The sequence below is a fragment of the Manis pentadactyla genome, chromosome 7, assembly GCF_030020395.1.
Source record: "Manis pentadactyla isolate mManPen7 chromosome 7, mManPen7.hap1, whole genome shotgun sequence".
Lineage (NCBI taxonomy): Eukaryota > Metazoa > Chordata > Mammalia > Pholidota > Manidae > Manis > Manis pentadactyla.
Window position 1 is genome coordinate 16,967,910 of NC_080025.1, and position 9,630 is coordinate 16,977,539.

Sequence of the window (9,630 nt, forward strand, 5' to 3'; positions counted from 1 at the left end):
TCCTATAACAGGACTATCTGATCAACCACCTACACAGGAAGCCCAAAAGTTATTTAAAGAAATACTTTTTGCTTGTAAACAGTGTTTTTTTTTTACTCTATCTTGGGCCAGACCTCTTACAAAGGCACCAGTCGCTACTCTCTATACAGAGACCCAGAGGAGGTAGTCCTCAAATCCTTTCTTTCCTAAACTGCATTCTTCTCTCTACACTCAGACCTCCCTCTCCTCTTTCATGACAATCCAGAAAATGTTCCTGCATGCGTCACTGTTTCCTTGTCAGGCTTTATGTAAACATATGAAATATAAAGTCACAATTATACTTTTCCCCGCTCCCCATTTTTTTCCTCTTCCTGAAATGTGCAAGGTTAATCATGTCCAAGTCTTACTTTCTTACTATATGGTTAAGATACTTTTTAAAAAGTCATTTTCATTTATCTGTATTTCCCCTTTGAGTGTCCGCTCCAGAGTAGATGCGGAACGAGTCTGAGGAAGGATGGAGAGGGAAGGAGAAGGAAAGAGGCAGAAGCCACCGCCTTCCTACGCCGGCTTCCTTTGCCCTCTTCGCACGCCAGGGCTCTGGGTCTGTTCGGTGAGAATCCTCACCCCCCACAACCCTCTCTCTAACAACTATCCCTTTAAGTACTACTGCTCCTAACCTACTTGGGGCGTGTGTGTGAGAAAGAGAAGAAACGAGAAACTGAAATGAGAAATTCTCATTTCAAATGAGAAAGCATAAAATACATATAACCAATCAAGCAGATTCTCCCAGCATCCCCAACAGATTAAAGAAAGCGGTGGAAGCATAAAGTGCTGGGCAAGAATACTTTCCTCTTTGACCCAGTCCTTACAGTTCAGACCAAAACACTGATGTCATTGCGTAGAGCCGCAAGGGGAGGTGTCCCGCAGCGGTTGATTTCATGACGTGCATCCCCCACCGAGAGAGCAGGGTGAGGGCGCCCCCAACAGGAAGCACGCTGTAAGGATTGAACAGTGTGTTCTGGCTGCATACCTACTGATCTCTTAGCAGCCAAATTTATTTTCCTTTAGAACTGGAAGGTACAGGAAGTTCCAGAAGCATATAAAAAAAAGACAGTCTTCTTCCTTTCTTACCTGTAGTAGTTCCTAACTAGCTCTATCTGGAAACCAGTGAGTCATATGCTAGTAAAGGTCGTATGTGTCTCTTCAATAAGGGCTCGTGTTGCCCCAACAAATGACCTAGGATAGAGAAAACTGAACTGCTTAAAAATCTCATGGTTATACAATTACATCAAGCTACAACATTTACAAACTTATTATTGTTTTGCTATTGTTCATGACAGGAACTACACCAAATAGATTACTGAAATAATTATGTTAAGAATTCACATTTCCGTCACTCAGACGGTACTGAATGCTGGTGAATGAATAGCACTGCAGCTACTAACAGTTACTTCTTATTATTGATGAAATGCAGTTCTCCCCTTTGAAAAAAGGTACCTTCTATTTTTGAATATGTTGTAGTACATTTCAGTAACAGAAGTGTTCCAGGACTAAGAATTGTTAATTATTATTACAAGAAGCTCTGTACTCCTGATTCTAATTTTTTTTTTCCTTGTTATACAAACAAGAGGTGGGAATGAGTCACAGCACTATTTCCCCTGCTTTTTCCTCTGACCTTTAGAATTATCCTTGGGATGCTAACTAAACTATCAGCAAGATGCCAGCAGACAGAAGTGAGCTTAGCACTTGTATGTCCTTTCTTTCTCCAGCCCTCAAATTCAGTCCTCTCTGAAATTGCAGAAGTCTCTGAAGCATATAATTTGTGGCTTCCAATGAGTTTGAACTTCATGCTTGAAGTGACGCACAAGTGAGTGATTTAATTCATGCACCTGTATCTGGATTTTTTCCAGACATAATGAAATGGGTACCTGCTTCAGAATTTACCTAATAAGCATTGAAGCAGAACATCAGAAAGACACTGATTGGCATATGTGGGCAGGAAAAGGTACAACCATCATCCAGGAGAGCTGCGATAGGCGGCTGGGCTCAGCCCTTGGAACCAAAACTGAGTGTCTCTCTGCTCCCAAGGCCAAGCCCTTTGACTTCAATGATGTACAATTTTCTCATTACAAATACTATTGTTCCCAAAGGAATTCCTGTCAGGTTTCTAATTATTTTCTCAGTTTGAAATAAGACCTTGTCTTTAGTGAGAAAGAGGTTTTGTCATGTGAGTGCTTTCAATATCAACACACAGCACCAGAGAACAAGAGCCCAGGAGAAACAACAACAAAGACTGAAAAAAAAGGAGAAAGGCACTTTTTGAAAATAAACACAAATCATTTCCCCCAGTGATCATCAAAATACATGTTCACAGTGCTGCGGTCAGGTAGTGTAGTCTTTGGCTAGAGAGATTTGAAAAAATCAAAGAGAAAATATTGCTCTGGTCCTCTGCTTCTTACGGTAACATTATCATAATTACTATTGATGAAGCCACACAAACCCTAATCCAGATGCCTTGGGTTTTGAATGCAGTGTATCCACATAACGCTTTCTCCGTGTGACCTACAGGCTCTGGATATCCTGGTACACACGGAAACTGAACAGAGGCACAGCCGACAGTTGCTTCAACTTGGCAAAGATTGTAAGTGTTTCTCTTCAGTACTTTTTCATGGTCAATATTTTAACAATGATCCAAGGCTGTTTTTAAAACCGGACTTGCTTATTTGGTATTCTGCTATACTAAAAATTGTATTTCGTTCATGTTTCCTTTTCTCTCCATATTCTCCCTAAAGTCCATTCCTCTTATGTTTTCATTCCAAAACTGATTTGATATTTACCATCATGGCCAAATACTGAACAAATTATAAGAAAGGCAAACAGAGAACCGGGAGAACTTTGAACAGGGAGATTCGAACCAACCAGGGATGTGGTCAGGAAAGGCCTCGGAGAAACCGTTGCATAAACTGAGGGCGGGCGCAAAGCTGCTGATGCTCCAGGTAAGGTGACAGCGTCGGAAGATCCTGAGCTGAGAAAGAGTGTGGTGCTCGAGAGGAGCTGTGGGACGGCGCGCGCAAGCGCGGACTGTGCTGGAAGGAAATGTCGAGGTGTTCATTTTTATGTTTAAAAACAATGGGAATCTGTTGAAAGGATTCGAGTCAAAGGAGGAATATGATCAACTGATTTTTGAAAACAGCTTTGGATTAAATGTGCATAAAAAATGGGAGAGATCAGAAAAGCTGACAATTAATAATGGGTCACTGCAGTGACTTTAAGATCGGCTTCACAGGGAGACTGCTTTCGTGCGGGCGTGGCGGCAGGGGGAGACCAGGTTTTTATCCCGTGACTGAATGCAGGATGGCGCTACTGACTGACCTGGGGAAGACCGGGGGGAAGAAGACAGACTGTGAGTTTGGGGGAAGGGGTCAAAAATCCCCATTCGATTTTAGAGATGTTTGAATCGTGAAAGTCTAGGCAAAAAAGAGAAAAGAGATTTGGAACTTCTCAACACATAAATGGAATTTTAAGGATTAGAATCCAAGGGAGAACAGTTGGAGGGGACAGAGCGTTGCTGAGGGGCAGGAGGAAGTCGGCAGGCATGCCTTGGAGACAGGGCAGACCTCCTCCACAAAGCGGGTAGCTCGGCAAAGTGAGGCTGATTATACTATTTTTTAGACATAATGCTATTGCACAGTGTGCATACCTTAATTAAAAAGTACTTTATTGCTACAAAATGCTAACTACCATCTGATTTTTCAGCAAGTCATAATCTTTTTGCTGGTGGAGGGTCTTGCCTCCATGTTGATGGCTGTTGACTGATCAGGGTGGGGGTTGCTGATGCAATTTCTTAAAATAAGGCAAAATGAAGTTTACCACATGTACTGACTCCTCCTTTCATGAATGATTTCCTTGTAGCATGTGCTGCTGTTTGATAGCATTTAACCCATAGTAGAACTTTCTCAAAATTGGACTCAACCTTTTCAAACTCTGCTCCTGCTTTATAAACTAAGTTTACTGAATATTCTAAATCCTTTCTTGTCATTCCAACAATATTCACAGCACTTCACTAGGAGTGAGTTCCAAATCAAAAACCACTTCCTTTGCACACCCATAGGAAGCAACTACTCATCCCTTAAGTTTTATCATGAGATGCAGCCATCAGTCACATCTTCAGACTCCACTTCTAGTTCCCTGGCTGTTTCCACCACGTCTGCAGTGACTTCCTCCACTGAAGTCTTGAACTCCTCGGAGTCATCCATGAGGGTTGGAATCAACTTCTCTAAACTCCTGTTCATGTTGGTATTTTGATTTCTTCCCAGGAATCATGTATGTTCTGAATGGCATCTAGAATGCCGAACGCTTTCCAGAAGGTTTTCAACTAACTTTGCCCAGGTCCATCAGAGGATATCACAGTCATCTGTGATGACATCTATCACAGCTATAGCCTTATGAAAAGTATTTCTTAACTTAAGTAATAAAACTTGAAAGTTGAAATTACTCCCTGAACCATGGGCTACAGAAGGGATGTTGTATTAACAGGGATGAAAACAACATTAATCTTATTATCCATTGTCAATGAGCAGTAATATTTTGAAAGGAATCTTTTTTCTGAGCAGTGGGCTTGAAATAGTACTCAGTAAACCATGTTATCAACATATTTTCTGTCACCCAAGCTTTGTTGCTCCACTTCCAGAGCACAGGCAGAATAGATTTAACATAATTCTTAAGGGCCCTAAGATTTCCAGAATGGTCAGTGAGCACTGGCTTCGGTTTAGTCACCAGCAGCATCAGCCCCTCACAAGAGAGGCAGCCTGTCCTTTGAAACCAGGCACCGACTTCTCCTCTCCAGCTATGACAGTCCTAGGTGGCATCTTCTTCCAGAAGGCTGTCTCATCTCCATTGAAAATCTGTTGTTTGGTGCAGCACCTTTGGTAATGACCTGAGCTGGAGCTTCTGAATGACTTGCTGCAGCTTCTCCATCGGCACCTGCTGCTTCGCCTTGTGCTTTCATGTTACAGAGACAGCTTCCTTCCTTAAGTGTCATGAACCAGCCTCTGCTCGCTTCCAACTCCTCTTCTGCAGCTCCCTCACCTCTCCCACCTTCTCAGAATGAGAGAGTTAAGCCGAGCTCGATTAGGCTTTGCTTAAGGGAATGCTGTGGTTGGTTTGATCTCCTATCTAGACCACGAAAACTTTCTCCATATCAGCAATAAGGTTGTTTCACTTTATCATTCATGTGTTCTCTGGGACATTTTAATTTCTTTCAAGAACCTTTCCTTTGCATTCACAACTTGAATAACTGTTTGGCCCAAGAGACCTAGCTTTTGGTCTGTCTTGGCTTTTGAAGTGCCTTCCTCACTAGGCTAAATCACACCTTTGGATTAAAAGTGAACGATGTGTCACCCTTCCTTTCACTTGAATACTTAGAGACTATTGTAGGGTTATTAACTGGCCAAACAACTATATTACTCAGTGTCTCAGTGCATAGGGAAGCCTAGGGAGAAGGGGAAGGGGAGGGGAAGGAGGGGAGAAGGGGAGAAGGGGAGAGTGGTGGGGGGGGAGAGGGAGAGAAAGGGCCAGTTGGTAGAGCAGTCAGAACACACCCAACATTTATCAATTAAGTTTGCCATCTTAAATGGGTGAAGTTCATGGCATTCCAAAACAATTACAATAAGAGCAAGGATCACTGATCACAGGTCACCATGACACAGATAATAATGAAAATGCTTGAAATAGTATAAGAATTACCAACATGTGACAGAAACATGAAGTGAGCTTGTGCTGGTGGAAAATGGTGCCAACAGACTTGTTGGACGCAGGGTTGCTACAAACCTTCACTTGGTAAATAAACACGCTGTGAAGTGTAATAAAATGAGGCATGCGCGGATACATGGGTGTCAGAGAAGCTGAGGAAAGAATGTGTTTTGAAAAGCAGAGAATGGTCAACACTGATGAATCCTGTTAACAGACCAAGTAGAACTCAAAAATGTACATTAGGTTAGCAACATGAACGTCTGGTGTCTTGAAGTAGAATAGTTTCTAAGGAGCAATATGATACAATATTGTGAGCTGATAGAAATATTTTATGTTTGCACTGTCCAATAGGATAGCCACCTGTGGGCATTGAGTACTTAAAATGTAGTAGTGAAGTTGAGGAACTGATTTGTTCATTTTTAAAAATTCAATTAGCATAAATAGCCACATGCAATGAGTAGCTGCATATTGGACTTAACAAATGAACTGTGGGGAAAATGTCAGATTTTAGTAGACAGAAGAAAATCACTGGCCATTATTCATACCTCATTCAAGAACGTTGCCTCCAAAGTAGAAGAGTGACGAGCAGTCTGGAAGGGAGCATGAGACTGAGGAAGGGTTACGTTAGACCGGCTTTAGAATGTTCCAGTGACAAGTAGCCAGTGGGCAGGGAGAAGCTGAAAGTACAGCACAGAGGGAGAGACTGATCTTAGATGACATTATGTCCAAGGAATAGAACAAACATATATACATGAAAAGAGGTCAATCTGTAGATCTGGTGTTAGAAAATCAGGGTATTGCTCTTTGGAGTCTTATGTTTACCCTGTAAAGTTGGAGGCAAAGGCATTGACTTGGAGAACAGAGGATGGAGGGGCTCTGTGACTCCCTTCCAGGTGATTTTCTCTCTTCCTGGCCTGTGCACCTGAGTTTCCTCCAGGCTGGCTCACACGTCTGCCCCAGAACGTGAGCAGCAGCCTGGAATACCTCACTGGGGGAGCTTCACCCCAACCTGTGTGTGCTACCACTTGAGTCAACCCCTGTGATACTTTCGGGAAAGTATGTATCTCAAAATAGGATAAAACATCAAAGTACAAAGCATTTGCCTCACATTAAAACCAGTTAATTTATCTGGGTAACTCTTTAACAAATATTACCAAAAAATGCAAATCAGAAAGGAAGTGAGAAAAGTTTCTGTCATGGAAGGTCCTGGAAGCCACTAAGTCCTAGGCTCCTGGGTGGCTAGGGAGGTGCCGAAAGGACAGGTGGACCAAACACTGAAGCTAAAACTTGGCTCATAATTATTCTTAAAGGCGACCTTCAGCACTGCATGGCACATTCCGTGTATCCAGTATATCATCCCTGTGACACACCCCCAGGGTGAACAGTTGGTTTGGACTAAATTCACAGAGAACAGATGTGGCAGGCCGAGGAGGTGTGTCGATGCTCCTTCAGTGGCCCCTGAGGAGCTGCCGTGGTGGAGAACCAGATGGATTCAGGAACTCCTGAGTTTTCAATGCTAGGGTACAGGTCCAATAGCTGCAGTAGGGGGACCGTGAAAGGTGAGTCCAGTAACCAAGCCAGGGTGGGACCAGTCAGGGCGAAACAGCGACTCGGAGGACAGGCTCTAAAGGCCTCGTAACTAGGAACGAGATCTTAAGTTCCTAGTACTCAGTCTCAGGCTGGCACGATTCTTCTCAGCTTCTTAGTTTACTACGGCAGCTGCTGACACCAAGAGGAAAAACAGAAGCCACTATCCAGGCTGCTCAAGTGCAATAAGCGCGTGTTATTTTTCCATACAGAATGTTGTGTAGCATGTGGCCAGGTTCCAGAGCTCAAATAATAATGATGATGATCTTTGGACATAGAATAATTTTAACAATCACAAGCCTGAATGTGAGTGCACAGCTCCACAACTCAAGCAATAAAATGTGATGTTCTTAAATAAATCACTACTACAAATTCTATCTAGTTAATATTTTATGACTAGATACTGTTAGAAATTTTATTAATAGATTTATGAATTCAAGAATATAGTCTAAAATGAGCAGAGTTACCAAATTTAATATATGCTGTTGCTTCGCTTTACAACTGTCCTGGCCCTAATTTAAGCCTTCTCTCATTTTTTTACGTTAATTCTACCTTCTGTCACAGAAACATAAGACAGTTTCATCTGAAACTTTAAAAATATCATCACCAACCATTGATAACAAGCCCATGGACTGATTTTCAACTGTAGAAGCTGAAAAGAAAGAATAAAAGATATTTTTCTCTCATTTTCACTGAGAACCAAAATATTCATGTCCAAAACCAAGGGCCATGATGAATGCTTTCAAGCACACTCTTAAATGAATAAGTCATTAAACTCTTTATTGGTCTATGTATTTTTAAGTTCTTCCACATTTCAACCTGATTAATGATGATGAGCATGCTAATAAAAATCACTACCCTTTAGAAATACAGTAATAATTTTATAAGATTCAGTGATAATGTGTATGCGATTCACAGGTGTCAACATAGCTTTTATAGGTCATGAACCCAGTGGCCCATGACAAAAGGTTTTCTCTTCTGTAAGGACTTTGCTGAGTATGAAATTTTAAGCTTAGACCAAAACTTAGTATACCAAAGAAGTATACTAATATACTGCTTGCAAGCTTTCATGTGTATGAAGGTTTCATTGGGAAGAAATGCATTCACTTATAAGCATTTATGGGAACATGTCCACATTTATTTTCTCTAGTCAATTACAAGCTGATTATTACTATTTGTAAATTTCTTTGTAATTATCTTTAGTGTCCTCATTCTATAGTATTTCTCAGTTGACTATCCTGGCCAATTATCTCAAAAGCATCCCAAGAAAACCCCTGCTTTACTAGGTTAGGAATATTTAATTTGCAAGTATATCCCCATCTTTTTCTATGGAAATCCTCTATTTCCATAATGGTTTACTTCCAAAATGTAATGGCCTATAAATTTATTAACTACTCACTGTAGGAGTGTCAGATTTAGCAAATAAAAATACTTCATGGGATGTACTTATACTAAAAAATATTTATCTAAAATTAAAATGGATATCCTATATTTCATCTGTCTAGTTTATAAATCACTGTTACGAATAGTGTACATGACTTCTTTTTGAGAGTTCCTAGCCGTTTCCATCCAAGGAATTGCCAAAGTATAAAAATCCCTATGTTTTCAAGTTCCTGCAACTTTTCCCGGAAGAGTTCTGCCCGAGAGATCTCCCATATAAAGACCCAAGTAGAAAGGTTTCTATATTCGCCAAAGTGGGGCAAGGCACACTGTTCCTCTCGCTTTTCTCTTCAACATAATTTTGTTTCTCAAGTATTTGATTGGTTACTTTTCCCCAGTGTTATGGACTGAATGCATCATCTCCCCAAAATTCCTATGTTGAAACCCTACTCCCCAGTCTAATGGGTCAGCGGTAGGGCCTTTGGGAGGTGATCAGGGTTGGATGAGGCATGAAGGGCCCTGCGATGGGACCAATGCCCTTATGGAAAGGGATCTCTCCTCTCTCTGCCATGTGAGGGTACAGAGCACAGGGCTGTCTGTGCACCAGGAGGAGGGCCTTCAGCAGCCTGACCACGTTGGCACCCTGATCTCAGATTCCAGCCTCCAGAACCGTCAGGGATCAGTGTTTGTTGTTTAAGCCGCCCAGTGTATGGTATTGTGTTACTGCAGCCCAAACTTAAAAAACAGGCTTAACGACTGGAAAGTCACTAATTTTTCCAATCTCTGTGATAATATCCTTGAAGATTCCTTATCAAGATCTCACACAGATATTCTAAAGGCATCAGCTTTTTATAATTCTACCACAAGCCCATTTTTTTGCAGACCTCTCTTGAGAGCATTCAGGCATTTCTTATTCTGGGGAACGGAAGTGAG

At 41.6% G+C, this 9,630-nt stretch overlaps 1 long non-coding RNA gene across 1 annotated transcript; it reads left to right on the forward strand.

Moving 5' to 3' along the window:
* The first annotated feature begins 1,747 nt into the window (after window positions 1-1,747).
* On the forward strand, window positions 1,748-8,097 carry LOC130684366 (uncharacterized). The gene is made up of 3 exons (XR_008998615.1): window positions 1,748-1,846; window positions 2,548-2,620; window positions 7,882-8,097. It is a non-coding gene; the product is annotated as an uncharacterized LOC130684366 (long non-coding RNA).
* The last annotated feature ends 1,533 nt before the right edge of the window (window positions 8,098-9,630 follow it).